The sequence below is a fragment of the Callospermophilus lateralis genome, unplaced genomic scaffold, assembly GCF_048772815.1.
Source record: "Callospermophilus lateralis isolate mCalLat2 unplaced genomic scaffold, mCalLat2.hap1 Scaffold_74, whole genome shotgun sequence".
Taxonomy (NCBI): Eukaryota; Metazoa; Chordata; class Mammalia; order Rodentia; family Sciuridae; genus Callospermophilus; species Callospermophilus lateralis.
Genome location: NW_027515420.1, coordinates 5,175,988 through 5,192,207, shown reverse-complemented (window position 1 = coordinate 5,192,207; position 16,220 = coordinate 5,175,988). Strand labels below are relative to the sequence as shown.

Below are 16,220 nucleotides of genomic sequence, written 5' to 3'. Positions count from 1 at the left end.
ACTATTGGGACAACTGGAATAATACTGACTTCTTTGACGAAATCTCTGCAGACAGGCTGCACCATAGGCTCTAGAATATTCAATGACTCTCTCTGCTAGATTACCCAAAGTGTCATTGTAATTATTGTTCTTCTTTGTGATTTCAGAACTTTTCTTATCCTAGTTTGGGTTTCCTTTTAAGCCAACTTGACTTGTTTGTGTTTTGTTTTGTCTTTTTAAATCATTTTTTCTCATCATTGAGTAAATAGAGGCAAAAGATTATCGAAATTATAAAATATAACATTTTAAAATATAAAATAAGAAAGGAATTTTAAACCTTTGAAGTGTTTATATTTTCATGTAAGATTTAAAATAAATGTGCTATATGTGTGTTTTTATATGTGTGTGTATATGTATATATCATAACTTTACTCCATAATTTTTTAAATTAATTTATTTATTTTAATTAGGTATATATGACAGCAGAATGCATTTTGATTCATTGTACACAATTGCAGCACAACTTTTAATTTCTCTGGTTGTACACAATGTAGTGTCGCACCATATGTGCAGTCATCCTATACCTAGGGTAATGGTGTCCATCTCATTCCACCATCTTTCCAGCCTCCAAGTCCCTTCTCCACCCCACCCTCCCCTTTGCCCCATCAAAGTTCCTCCATTTTTCCCATGCCTTCCCCATAACAGATAAGCATCCATTTATCAGAGAGAACATTTGGCCTTTAGCTTTTTGGAATTGTCTTACTTTGTTTAGCATGATGTTCTCCAACTCCATCCATTTACCTGCAAATGCCATAAGTTTATTCTCTTTTAATGCTGAGTAATATTCCATTGTGTATATATACCATAGTTGTTTTTTTTTATCTACTCATCTATGGAAGGGCATCTAGATTACTTCCACAGTTTAGCTATTGTGAATTGGGCTGCGTTGCAATAATATGCTGATTTTAAGTGTAGACCGAGGAATGGGGATAGCTGGTTCAAATGGTAGTTCCATTCCAAGTTTTCTAAGGAATCTCCATGCTGCTTTCCAGATTGGTTGCACCAATTTGCAGTCCCACCAGCAATGTGTGAGTGTGCTTTTTTCCCCACATTCTCATCAATATTTATTATTGTCTGTATTCTTGATAACTGTCATTCTGACTGGCATGAGGTGAATGCTTAGAATAGTTTTGATTTTCATTTCTCTAATTACTAGAGAGGTTGAACATATATTTGTTAATCGAATTCTTATCTTCTTCTGAAAAATGTCTGTTCAACTCCTTACCCCGATTATTGATTGGGTTGTTTATTTTTTTGGTGTTAAGTTTTTTATATATCCTGGAGGTTTATCTGGCATACGTATGGCAAAAATTTGCTCCAGAAATGTAGGCTCTCTATCCACCTCAATGTTTCTTTTGTAGAATAGAAGCTTTTTAGTTTGAGTTCATGCCATTTATTAATTCTTGATTTTATTTCTTGTGCTTTAGGAGCCTTGTTAAGGAAGTCAGGGCCTAATCCGACATGATGAAAATTTGGACCTACTTTTTCCTCTGTTAGGCACAGGATCACTGATCTAATTTCTAGGTCCTGATCCACATTGAATTTCTTGTTACTCCATAATTTTTTAATGCTGTCTTAGGCCTTGAACATCCAGTGATAAATAAGATAGTAATATCTCTATCCTCATGATCCTCATATTTTATTAGATGAGGTAGACATTAAATAAGTGAGCAAATAAATGTTATAACTTCAAATATTGATAAATGCCTTTACAGAATTTTTAAAAGGCAAAAGGGAGCAAGTGATGGTGGCTAGGATAAACAGAGTTGTGACCTGACATTTGAGAGAGATCTGAATTAGAAACTAGCCTTGTTGATGATCTGCCAACAACACATACTAGACAGAGGAAACAACACGAAAATTCAGAAGTTTGGGTAATTTGAAGAAGATAAGGATTTCAGTGGGCTAAAATATATGGAGGAAAGGAAAGAATGATACCAAAGTTCAACTGGAGAGGGTTTAATAATGGTATATTTGGTCACAACAAATTGTATGGTAAGCCAAGTGGAGTGTCCTAAGCAGAAATATAAAATGATCTAATTTTTTTAAGAAATATAATTGGAAATATGGCCTGTAGGGGGAAAGAAAACCAGTTAGGCTATTGTAGACATCAAGAAGGGAATTTTCAGCTCTTACTCAGATGAAGGTAGTGAAAGATGTGAAAAAAATTTGGTGGATTCCAGGCATATTTTGGATATAAAATTCCTTGTTGGTGGATTGAATGTGAAGAAAGAAAAAAAAGGAATAAAGGGTAATTTCTTCAATCTGCTGTTCCTGTTTTTTGGTACTGGGGATTGAACCTGTTTCTGTTTTTTTTGGTACTGGGGATTAACCACTGAGCCATGTCACTAGCCCTTTTTATTTTTTATTTTGAGAGAGGGACCCCATAAATTGATAAGGCTGAGGCTGGCCTCCCAAGTCTCTGGGATTACAGGAGTGTCCCACCACATGTGGCTAGTATTTCTAACATGACATTTGCTCATTATGAATACTCTCAGTCTATATTTATCTGTGAGTGTAATTTGCTTTCAATTTTCAAAGATAGTTTTACTGGATATGGAATTCCTGCTTAACAGTTTTTTTTTTCTTTCATTGCTTTGAACATGTTAACTGTTTCTTCTGGACTTTGTTTTCGATACTAAATTAGCAATTAATCATATTGTTATTTTTCCATACCTGATGAGTTATTTTTCTCCAGTTCCTATCTAGTTTTATTCTATATTCATTCTGCCACTCACTTGTTCACTTTTCTAGCTTTCAACAGTCCATGACTATTACATGTGTGGATATTAAAAACTTTGTGTTTATCCAACGTGGGGTTTGTTGAACTCACATTTGTAGATTAGTTAGATTTGGGGGTTTCCAGCCATTTTCTCTTCAAAAAATTTTTCTGTCCTTTGGATTCTCTCCTTCTACATGTTGAAATGATTGATGTTATTCTGATCTCTGGGACTTTGTTCTTTTTTCTCTAGTAATCTTTCTCTGTGTTCTGGTTTCTCTGTTAAGATTCTGTTATCTGCCATCGTGCTTTCTTTTGTGTGTTTAAACACAGGCACTTCATTTTGACGGCACTACTATTCAAACCATGTGAATGAAATAAGTTCATGGGAGCAGCTCCAAACAAGAAAAACACAGGCCCTCATAGTTAGTACTTTATGTCAAGGAATTTTTAATGACTTAATCTCTCTATATATTGTTTATCTTTAGTCAGTATCCAGACTCCAAAATTGTTCTTTTTGACCATTTTGATTCATTTTCTAGTTGTTTTGGGGAAGAAAGGTTTGCCACAATTTTCACTTCACTTTTTCCAGATATTTCAACCTTCCCCTGAGGATTTTTCATACATTTTGTTCTAGAATTTATAATTATAGTTTTCTTTCAGATCAGTGAACCATTTTGAATTTAAGTTGTTTTTTACCATGTTATGAATATGCAGTTGTTTTAGTACCACTTATTTTTCAATAAGATAGATATATAAGTTCCTTATATATCTATTAAATGAACTGACTGACCTCATCAGACTAAGCTAATAAATTTCAGAAGTCAGTCTTTTTTAGACAGAGAAACCAGAAAATAGAAATATAATTCAATGCAGACTTTTCAAGGAATGAAAAAAAAAAGACCTAAACCCTACATTTTTCAAAAATAAAATTAAAAAGACAGATCTTCCAAGGAAGATTAACTACCTAGAATGTATGTATAGATACCTCTGGTTTGCAGTAGCAAACATTACTATAATTATTAGATTAACAGGTGGCTCCCTGATAACACAGCAGCTTCCCCTGGTACAATGTCAAGTAAATCTCTCAGCCATATAATCTCCTTTAATGGAAATAAAACTCAATCACTTTGCTTTTCCATGTGTCAGAAAGGAAGCTGTACATGAGACAGAGAAGAGAAAAAATTGGCCAGAACACATACTGAGGGGCACTATCATTTTGACATTGCAGAGATGATGAAGGAACCCTGGGATAGAAAGACCTTCATTATTTAATAAACAAAATACCAAGTATGCTCAAAATGAGAGATAAGAAAGCTATCTCCCTAATGAAGGTTAGGGAGATTAAAGTATTTACCTAGATTACCCTAGTAGCCTTGTGAAAAGAAGAATAAATGGGTGGAAAAGTCCCCTTTTATTTTACATATACAATTCTAGACACGTAACTACATTTGTAAATTTAAATAATTAAAATTCAGTCTCCAGTCACACTTGCCACATTTAAAGTGCTCAACAGCACTAGTATTAATATAATAGAACATGGACATAAAACATTTCCATCTCTGCAGAAAGATCTATTAGCACTGCTACACACTCTCACACATCAAGAATTCTTCATTACAAAACATGTAGCAAAGTATCAACAGCATCAATATACTTCCTGCCATTAATACAGGTATAATTTTAAGATAACACTATAACAGCATGTATCCTAAGTCTTAATGCTAATCTAAATACTCCATTTGGGAAATAAAGATTTGTGATAAATCTGCATTATCATCTTGTTTTGAAAATTAAAATACAACTGAACACTTGTCTTAGATGTACATTATCTGCAGTTAGAATAAATGTTAATACTATCATTTAAAATTAGTATTATAAGTTGTTTACTAGCTCAATGTCAAAGAACAGTAAAAATTTTTTTCTGGACATAATCATCCACTACTTTTATATGTAATAACAAAAAAGTAGTCATGGAAAGGAAGAAAAATATTCCATTGACATTGTCAACAAAAAGAAAAGAAAGATGGAAATAAAAATTGCCAGACATACCACATCACTTGGTAACTGAAATACCAAAATTATACATACTGAAGAAATTCATTTATTTCCTACACAGTCCAAATCAAAAGGTATTTTAAGAGGCAATCTAATTCACGCAAATAAAATTTAAGAAAGCTGACATTAGATGATAAATGCATCCTTTATCTTCACAAAATATGCTACATTATTGTTATTCAGAAACTAAATAATCAGAAAGTTCAAGCGAACAGAATCCAATGTTGGTATAAACATTGCTACTAAAACCATGGAAATCTTAAGTATTATTCCCTATGAATCTGCTCCTCCCAACTACTGGGTCCTCAGGCAAGTGACTTAATTTCTGATACCAGTTTTCTTATCCAAAAAAAATGAAGAAATTCAGTAAAAGTTCTACATAGTACAAACACTGATACAATTTTTAAAATGTTGAAGTGCAGGAATAGAAAAGACAGTACAATTAATAAATAAATTATATACCAGACTTGAACAAAATGATTACTATAATCATGTGATAAGACACCATAACTATGACAGCCAAAAAAAATAAGCAAGATCTTAAACCACACTTTTGAAACATACATGAAAGCAATCATTGTCTGTGTTGTAAGAATATTATTAAATTCTCATTCTCTAAATATTTGTATGAGCTACAATGTTACTCTGTGAAGTAAAATATTCAAATAAGTAGTACACAACATTAAAAATCCATCCTATTGAAAAGTAAATTAGAGACATGCCAGTCAAAAATGAGTGTCTAAAACTTCCAGCATAAAAATGGACAGAGCTATTATGTACAAAAAGGCCCTATGAGAAAATGACATTCATGCTTTATAATTTGGCCTTGACTTCCCTAGCTCTTCTGAAGGATTACCAATTGGGCAGGGGCGGGGGGTGGGAATCAGTAATTTGGGTATCTTCTAAAGCAAAATTATCTAAAGAACATGAATTTGGATTTTTACTCATGAAAGCAGAATAAGGGCAGCACAGGGTAGTGTGTAAAGGAATCAAACATTCGAAATGGAAACTAATTCTTTTTGGTATTCATTTGGGAAGAATTGAGAAAAGTGGGGAAGACAGAATAAAATTATTTGACCACTTTTTCTCCTATTACCCAAGAATAGAGGACATGCACATGGCAGCCAATTGCCTGATGCTACTGGGTGAGCCTTCACTTTTCAGATATGGTTGGAAAGTAGGATCCCATCCCTGGAGTATTGAGAGCCATGATTGGATTTTTTTCCCTATAGCTGGTAAGACATATTGGAAAAAAGAATGGATTAGGTCTGTATACTTTGTGCAAAGTCTGACCACATTTAATATTTAATTTCTAACTAATCAACTTCTCCAGGGAAGAGTAATTTTACAAGTTTCCATGGATTGCAGCTATTTCTGTAGCTATCACCAACAGCATTAATTTTGCCCTCATTTATTATCCTATTGTTTCAGACACTAATTGTAAGCTGGTCCAATAAATATTATCACCTAAAAATTCAACAATTCTCTGAAATGTCTTTATATTTTTCATTTAATGAATATAATGTTTCCACCCTGTTCTTCTCAAAATTACAGTCATAGAAACAAAGTTTATAAAAATATCTTCAAAAAGCTGAAATAAAATTATAGTCCATTTCAATAAGAAAAAAAGATCCAACTATAAATGTAACTCAAAGTCAACCTTTTATGTTAAGTGAGGAGTCTATATTTCATGAACTGCAAAATTCCATAGTCCAAATTTCTTAAAAAGGTGAAAGGTGAAAAAAGTGCTTGTTTATAACTAAAAATATTAATTGTATGGATAATAAATGAATGAACAATAAACATTCCCTGGCTCCTACAATGTTAAATGACATTGAGAATAAAACTGTCATGTGACACACTTGTTCTTTTCCTTTTAAGTCCACATGCTCTTCATTGTCACCTTCCCAACCAGAGCCATCTTTCAATCTCCCTCATATCTTCCTTAATCACTGCAGTGCAAATCATCTCCCCTTCCACTCGATCCTATGGCTTCTTCCATCCTTCTGACATTATGCATTAACTCTGGGGTTACTTTTCTATCAGCCTATTATGTAGGCTCACCCTCCAGCTACATTCTCTTTTAATTTACATTTGTCTTTATCCAGTACAGTAATCAGGAGAACTCACTTATTAAAATCTACTGGGGAATGGAGGAATATAAATTATAGAATGTTTAATGAATGGCGGAATCTAAAATATAGGGGGGGATGACAGTGCCTTGAGTAAGAAAAGTAAAAAAATTCTAAAGAAGGGGGAAATAGTCCATGTGAAACCCATCTGGATTTACTAACTGGGTTTATGTAAGTGAGGCACCTACTCTCCCACAGAGGTTAAGAGTCAGGATCCCTATCTTTAGGAGTGTTGGCTAGAACAAACTAAATTCTTTAGGCAGCCTTGAGTATACCCTTTAAGGAGCGCTAAGGTCATCCTAGGGATATAGCCTCACATTAGAAATTATCTTAGTGTTTCTTGGGGCTGGGTTTGTGGCTCAGTGGCAGAGCACTTGCCTCGCACATGTGAGACAGTGGGTTCAATCCTCAGTCCACATAAAAATAAATAAAATGAAATAAAGATATTGTATCCATGTCTAACTAAAAAATATTAAGAAAAAGAAAAGAAAAGAAATTATATTAGTGTTTCTTAAAGTCTTTATAGATAGACCAGGATTGGGGCATAGTCCAAAGAGGGACTAGGCTTAGAGGAGCTGGTTGGAGTTTGATCTAGGAGAGAGTCTTTGAATTTATGAGAAAGGTTATAAATTTTCTTTAGCAGCCATTATTGCATGTAATAAACTCTTCTTCTTGTGTGTTTAGAATAGAGTTTAGTTTGTTCCATATTATTGTTTAAAGAATGGGGCAAGATAAAAAGTAATTTCTGTACAAAGGTTGTAATGCAATTTTTTTTAATTTACTGGCCATACCAAAAATTGAGCACTCAGTTCTCAAGCTGAGTTCCCCTTCTCTTAACCTTCTTTGGTAATATCATCCTCTCCTACTCCCAGATATACATTCTTTGAAGCTACATGATTCTCTGCACTTTTCTTTCCCTTGTGTAATTTTCCTCCCTAGCTTTTCTAGAATTAAGTCTTTTCTATTTTCACATCCTTCATCCCAATTTTAGCCCTGGTATTTATCACCTTATAGGAGATAAACACTATTTCCTTATTATCCTTATGTAGTAAGTAATATTTCCTTTGTCCCTATTCATGTAGATTTCACCAATCTCAGTTCCCATCCTTCTTCTTGTGTTACCTCTTCTTGTCTCCCAAGATTCTTCTGGAAGGCCCTAATGTTAATCTTGTGACATTTTTGCAGTTTCTTCATCTATCATAACCTCTGTCCTTTAAGACTCTTTGAAACCTTCCCTGGCACCTGATTCATAATGCTTTAAACCTTCTATATCAGCTGCCTGTTCAGCCTATGTCATTTGGCTTTTCATCTCTTGCTTTTTAATTGTTCTCAGTTTTTTCGGGTATATTTTATGCTGTATCTTATTTAGATTAAGCCATCTTTTGATGTCACATGTTTGTCTTCTGTTTCTTTTAGCTTTGCTATCATTTCTGATATAATTTTCTTTTTTCCTCTATTTTAACCTTGCTATCATTTCTGGTATAAATTTTCCTTTTAAAAAAGCTTGTTGATATTAATTGATTAGGTGAGTTTTACAATCACTATTTACTTTTTTTGTTACACATGGTTAGAAAAAACTTGAGCAAATATATGACTAAAGCAATTGGAATATGACATTTTGACTGTCACTCTCATGACTAGATTCATTACTTTTATGCAGCTGACATTTTGTTCTCTGGCTACAAGAGATGAAGGTGAGATACTGTATGGAGCAATATGGAGTCCATATTGGTTCACTTAGAAAAGAATATCAACACCTGTTTTTATTGTGGTATTATGTTGTGCTTCTACTAGTTGTTACTGTTTAAACCTTAAGGTTATGGAATATAATGTAGACAAAAAAAAATATGAAATAAATGAGTGCTGTAATGCATAAGTTTAAAGTTGCATCCCTCTAACTACTATCCAGATTAAGGATCACAGCATTGCTGTCACCTTAATGTAAAAGTTTTCTATGTGTGCTTTCCTGATCATACTTCATCCCATTCTTTATCATGAAAATCATTGTGAGGTCTTCTAGGGTTTTCATTCTCTTGCTTTTCTTTAAATGGTAAACAAAATTAGTTTTGCTTATGTATGAATTTCTTGCCTATATACAAATTTTTTATTGTGTTTATTTTTTGGGCCTTGCATATTTTATTCAACATTGGTTTTTAAGACAATTGTATTGTTGAATGTAACTCTAGTTTATTTTTACTGCTATAAAACATATATGTTATCACACTAATTATTCCTTCTGTTATTGATGGCCTTTAGTGTATTATAGTTTAATACTGCTTTGAAATTAACTCCTCATAAGCATGCATTGCTAGGAGTAGAATTGTCATAGAGTATATGCATCTTTGTCATTGTATGAAATACCTTAGGAAGCTAACTTTACATAGAGAAAAGGTTTATTTATTTCATAGTTTTGGAGATTGAGTGTCCAAGATTGGGTGGCTCTACAGTAGGTAGGAGCAAGTGGTCACATCTTGAATATGAGTGCCAAGGAAAAGGAGGGTGGAGCCAGGCTGTTTCTGTTCTAACAATCCTCTTGTCAGAACACAGGAGGTTACATGAGAATTAGCCTGAGGACCTGAGGACTCCCACAAAGCTCCATCCCCCACTGTTTTCATCTCCCATAGCACCACACTGAGGCCCAAGCCAGTAATCATAGTGTGTCTTTGGGCAACAAAAACCATGGCAATATATAAAATGCATAAAAGGCAGACATTTATGAAGCACTTCCTTGAACACCCGAACAACTATCACAACATGCTATCAGGCCCAGCTTGTGTTCTCAAAAAATTGCCCCTGGGATTAACTGTGTGATGCTGGGTTACTATTTCACTGGTAAGGAGTCTTCCACCAGGCAAATGCTTACTGCTGCATTTTAGTTTCCAAGAAAGGAGAGAGGACACCTGTGTACTAAAACATCTAAGACTGATGTGCTAGGCAATAACAAAACCTAACAGCCTTTTTAAATTATGCAAGTGCCAGTTGAAACAGCCAATTCCCACTACCTCTTTGATCCAAATTACTCCTTCATGGTAGAAGGTTCTTTTTCTATCTGGCAGAAAAATTCTCAACCCTAAATTTCCATGTCTTAATACAAAAAAAAAAAAAAAAAAAAAAAGAATCACTTAATAAAAATCCATCTCTCTTTCCAAAATTCAACAGAACTCATCACTAATATTTTTCTTCATCATGGTAAATCTAACATGGGTAAATTTAGAGTCTAAAAAAAACAAAAATTCATTTTGTACCACTAGTTGTATTTTATTACATAACAGCAAGAGGCAAGTTATCTGCAAATTATTACTGCTACAGAACTATATTCTCTAATTAAACATTTATTTTTTCACTTGGAGAATCATTCCATAAAAAACATTTTATTTTATATTACAAAAAAAAATATGTGTGTGTATATATATTTACATGGAACAAAGGCAGCGACATTATTTTTCTAGTTATAACTTACAGTAAAAGGAAATACAAAAATACTTTCTATAGTCATAAATACTTTCTATGGTCATACTTTCTTAAACTATCAAATAAATACATTTAGTAACAATCTACTGCTACTACAGTGTGGCTACAACTGTGAAATAACTAAAATTTAATATCAGACTCCTGGATTTACAATACTGTATTTTTTCACTGATTTCTTCATCCGCTTAATTTTCTTCTTTAACACTTGATGATCTTGTTTTAAAATTGGCCGTCAGAGGCCTCGTTCCATTCAATTCAATTGTACCTGGACTTATTAGTCAATATTCTCGCTTTTCATACCTACTATCTGCCATAGTCGGGCTTAATGCTTGATAGACAAAAAAAAAAAAAAGTTAAAACAGAAATTCCATAGTAGACCTAAAATCAAGATAAACATTTGACCAAATGTGTGTTCTTCAAATCTATCTAATCTTCTTCTCTGCTTAAATTTTTATTGACTCTCTTCTCAGTAGATTAAAATCTAAGACTATACTTTGATTAAATAATCATAAATAATTATACTATACCATACTATCCCAACACTAATAATACTTACATATTACTCTGTTTACCAAATCCTATATAAGCACTCTCCAAAACTCATACGTTAATGTAGCTTAATTCAAAAAGCAAAGCACTGAAAATGCTTAGATGGGTATTCTATACCCCATAAACACACAGGTTTGGTCCTGGCCTTTTTATTAGCTTTTAGCTAACTTATACATGCAAGCATCCCCGCTCCAGTGAGAATGCCCTCTATATCTATTAATTGATCAAAAGGTGCAGGCATCAAGTTCACTAATAATAGTAGCTCATAAGGCCTTGCTCCACCACACCCCCACGGGATACAGCAGTAATTAAAATTAAGCCTATAAACGAAAGTTTGACTAAGTTAAGCTAAATTTAGGGTTGGTAAATTTCATGCCAGCCACCGCAGTCATACGATTAACCCCAGTTATTAAAACATGGCGTAAAGCATGATTAAGAGACTAGTTAAATAAGATTAAAATATTATTAAACTGTAAAAAGTCTTGATAATGATGAAAATCATATGCAAAAATAACCTTAAATTATCTGAATTCACGATAGCTAAGGCCCAAACAGGGATTAGATACCCCACTATGCTTAGCCCTAAAAATAAACATTTAACAAACAAGAATGTTCGCCAGAGTACTACTAGCAACAGCCTAAAACTCAAAGGACTTGGCGGTGCTTTACATCCCTCTAGAGGAGCCTGTTCTATAATCGATAAACCCCGATACACCTCACCACCTTTAGCAAATGTCAGCCTATACACCGCCATCTGCAGCAAACCCTAAAAAGGTCTAACAGTAAGCAAGAAAATTTTACATTAATACGTTAGGTCAAGGTGTAGTCTATAAGGTGGAAAGCAATGGGCTACATTTTCTATTCTCTTAGAAAAATTCTCACGATAGCTTTTATGAAACTCAGAGCATAAGGCGGATTTAGTAGTAAGTTAAGAATAGAGAGCTTAACTGAATGGGGCAATAAAGCACGCACACACCACCCATCACCCTCTTCAAATATATTTTCACACAACATCATAAATAATTTATTTTACCAAATATATAAGAAGAGACAAGTCGTAACAAGGTAAACATACTGGAAAGTGTGTTTGGAAGAACCAAAATGTAGCTTATTAATTAAAGCACCCGGCTTACACCCGAGAGATTTCATCCACCATGAACATTTTGAACTAATGCTAGCCCAACCTTTTCCCAGCTCCAAATACAATCTACCCTATACTTTATACTTTATTTAGGTAAATAAAACATTTACCTAAATAAAGTATAGGAGATAAAAATTTATATCAGGAGCTATAGAGAAAGTACTGTAAGGGAAAGATGAAAGAATAAATTTATAGTACCAAAAAGCAAAGATTAACTCTTTTACCTTTTGCATAATGGTTTAACCAGAATATGCTTGACAAAAAGAATTTAAGCCAAACACCCCGAAACCAGACGAGCTACTTATGAGCAGCTCATAAGGGCCTATCCATCTATGTTGCAAAATAGTGGAATGACTTATAAGTAGAGGTGAAAAGCCTACCGAGCCTGGTTATAGCTGGTTGTCTACATTAGAATCTTAGTTCTACTTTAAATTTACCTAAAGCACAAACAAGCCAAATGTAAATTTAAATGTTATTCTAAAGAGGGACAGCGCTTTAGAGTTGAGGAATAAACCTTAATTAGAGAGTAAATCTACCAACCTCCATAGTTGGCCTAAAAGCAGCCATCAATTAAAAAAGTGTTAAAGCTTAACCTAAACATCAAAACTTAATAACTGACTCTTTTAATAACCTCCTAAATCAATACTGGACTAATCTATTTTCCTAATAGAAGAAATTATGTTAAAATAAGTAACAAGAAATTATTCTCCCTGCATAAGCTTATATCAGATCGAATGACTCGCTGATAGTTAACAACTCCATAACACTAAATAAACCATAAAACCATTATTAATAACACTGTTAACCCAACACTGGTATGCATAAAGGGAAAGATTAAAAAAAGTAAAAGGAACTCGGCAAACACTAACCTCGCCTGTTTACTAAAAACATCACATCTAGCATAAATAGTATTAGAGGCACTTCCTGCCCAGTGACATACGTTTAACGGCCGCGGTATCCTGACCGTGCAAAGGTAGCATAATCACTTGTTCTTTAAATAAGGACTAGTATGAATGGCTTAACGAGGGTTTAACTGTCTCTTACTTTTAATCAGTGAAATTGACCTTCCCGTGAAGAGGCGGGAATTTTTTAATAATACGAGAAGACCCTATGGAGCTTAAATTTAACAGTCTCACAATCTTAACAATATCTAAGGAATCAAAATCATTGTTTATAGACTAAAAATTTTGGTTGGGGTGACCTTGGAGTACAAATTAACTTCTGAATGATAATAATCTAGACATAACATGTCCAAATTATAACTCATTAATTGACCCAAATTATTGGTCAGCGGAATAAGTTACCCTAGGGATAACAGCGCAATCCTACTCAAGAGTCCATATCGACAGTTAGGGTTTACAACCTCATGTTTAATCAGGACATCCAAATGGTGTAACTGCTATTAATGGTTCGTTTGTTCAACGATTAAAGTCCTACATGATCTGAGTTCAGACCGGAGAAATCCAGGTCGGTTTCTATCTATTATTATATTTCTCCCAGTACAAAAGGACAAGAGAAATGAGGCCAATTATATATTTATGCCTTAAACCAATGAATGAAATAATCTTAATTCAATAAAACATTTAAAACAACCCGCCCTAGAACAGGGCTTGTTAAGATGGCAGAGCCTGGTAATTGCGTAAGACTTAAAACTTTATTCCAGAGGTTCAACTCCTCTTCTTAACATTAATGTTTATAATTAATTTTCTGCTTTTAATTGTTCCAATCCTAGTAGCCATAGCCTTTCTCACCCTAATCGAACGAAAAATACTAGGGTATATGCAACTCCGCAAAGGCCCTAATGTTGGACCTTACGGTTTACTCCAACCATTCGCTGATGCAATAAAGCTGTTCATTAAAGAACCCATAAAACCCTTAACATCATCAATTATATTATTTATTATTGCCCCTACCCTCTCTCTAACACTAGCATTCACCATATGAATCCCCTGCCTATACCCCAACCCCTTATTAACATAAATATAGGAGTTCTATTTATCCTAGCCACCTCAAGCTTAGCTGTATATGCAATTTTATGGTCTGGTTGGGCCTCCGATTCTAAATATGCCCTAATCGGAGTCTTGCGAGCCATAGCACAAACTATCTCATACGAAGTAACACTAGCAATTATTCTTCTCTCAGTCCTTCTATTAAATGGATCCTTCACCCTATCTACACTAATCACCACTCAACAATTTATATGACTTCTACTTCCAACATGACCCCTAGCAATAATATGATTTATTTCAACATTAGCAGAAACTAATTGAGCTCCATTTGATTTAACAGAAGGAGAATCAGAACTTGTATCAGGATTCAATGTTGAATATGCAGCCGGCCCCTTCGCTCTAGTTTTCATAGCCAAATACACTAACATTATTATAATAAATGCATTTACAGTAACCCTTTTCATGGGAGCATTACTAAACCCCATTTCTCCTGAAACTTTTACATTAAACTTTACCCTAAAAACACTCATCCTAACCTCTACTTTTCTATGAATCCGAGCATCCTATCCTCGATTCCGCTATGATCAACTCATACATCTTTTATGAAAAAAATTTCCTACCCCTAACCCTAGCCCTGTGCATATGACACATCTCTCTTCCAATTATTACTGCATGCGTACCACTCCAGATCTAAGAAATATGTCTGATAAAAGAGTTACTTTGTTAGAGTAAATTATAGAGGTTTAAACCCTCTTATTTCTAGAACTATAGGAATTGAACCTAGTCCTAAGAATTCAAAATTCTTCGTGCTACCTTTTACACCATGTCCTAAACAGTAAGGTCAGCTAAATAAGCTATTGGGCCCATACCCCGAAAATGTTGGTTTACATCCTTCCCGTACTAATTAATCCCCTAACTTCCTCAGCAATCTATTTCACTCTCTTTTCTGAAACTATAATTACACTTTTTAGTTCACATTGACTTCTAACTTGAGTAGGCTTAGAAATAAGCATGCTAGCCATTATCCCTATTCTAATTAATAAAGGAAATCCTCGATCCACAGAAGCTGCATGCAAATACTTCCTTATCCAAGCCACCGCGTCAATGATCTTAATAATAGGCACAATTATTAATTTCATAAACTTAGGTCAATGAACCCTATCCAACTCACATAACCAAATTTCATCATTTATACTTACAATTGCACTTTCAATAAAAATAGGACTTGCCCCATTTCACCTATGAGTACCAGAAGTAACCCAAGGAATCCCACTTAAATCAGGTCTAATCATGCTAACATGACAAAAAAATTGCCCCAATCTCTATTGTTTACCAAATCGCATATTCCATAAACTCTACCCTCATACTATTTATAGGAACCCTATCAATCATATTAGGAGGCTGGGGAGGACTCAACCAAACCCAACTATGAAAAATTCTGGCATATTCATCAATCGCTCATATAGGATGAATAATAGCAATCATCACATATAACCCAACCTTAACAGCATTTAATCTAGTTATCTACATCATACTTACGATTAACATATTTATACTTCTCTACTACCATAAAAAATCAGCCACTCTTTCCCTATCAAATCTATGAAATAAGTTTCCCCTTCTAACTCCCACAATTTTAATTGTACTAATATCACTAGGAGGATTACCCCCTCTGACAGGATTTGCGCCAAAATTAATTATTCTCAAAGAACTTATTTTAAATAACAACATTATTTTCTCCACATTAATAGCAATACTAGCACTCCTAAATCTATACTTCTACACACGACTTATCTATTCAACATCTCTAACTCTATTTCCATCATTTAATAACACCAAAATAAAATGACAATTCGAAAACATAAAATCTATACCTCTCCTACCAAACTTTATTATTATTTCCACTTTTTCCCTTCCATTAACACCCCTCCTCTCACTCCTGAACTAGGAATTTAGGTTAATTTAGACCAAGGACCTTCAAAGTCCTAAGCAAGTACCTAATACTTAGTTCCTGCATTAAGGACTGCAAGACTCTATCTTACATCAATTGAATGCAAACCAATCACTTTAATTAAGCTAAGCCCTTCTATTCCTAGACTGATGGGATTTAAACCCATAAGACCTTAGTTAACAGCTAAACGCCTTACTCAACTGGCTTCAAT

General features: G+C 34.0%; 1 non-coding gene and 1 pseudogene across 1 annotated transcript; both read left to right on the top strand.

Moving 5' to 3' along the window:
• The first annotated feature begins 11,095 nt into the window (after positions 1-11,095).
• LOC143389955 (18S ribosomal RNA) lies at positions 11,096-12,066 on the top strand. The gene has a single exon (XR_013090190.1). It is a non-coding gene; the product is annotated as an 18S ribosomal RNA (ribosomal RNA).
• A 2,868-nt stretch (positions 12,067-14,934) lies between these two features.
• On the top strand, positions 14,935-16,006 carry LOC143389911 (NADH-ubiquinone oxidoreductase chain 2 pseudogene; annotated as a pseudogene).
• Positions 16,007-16,220: the final 214 nt, after the last annotated feature.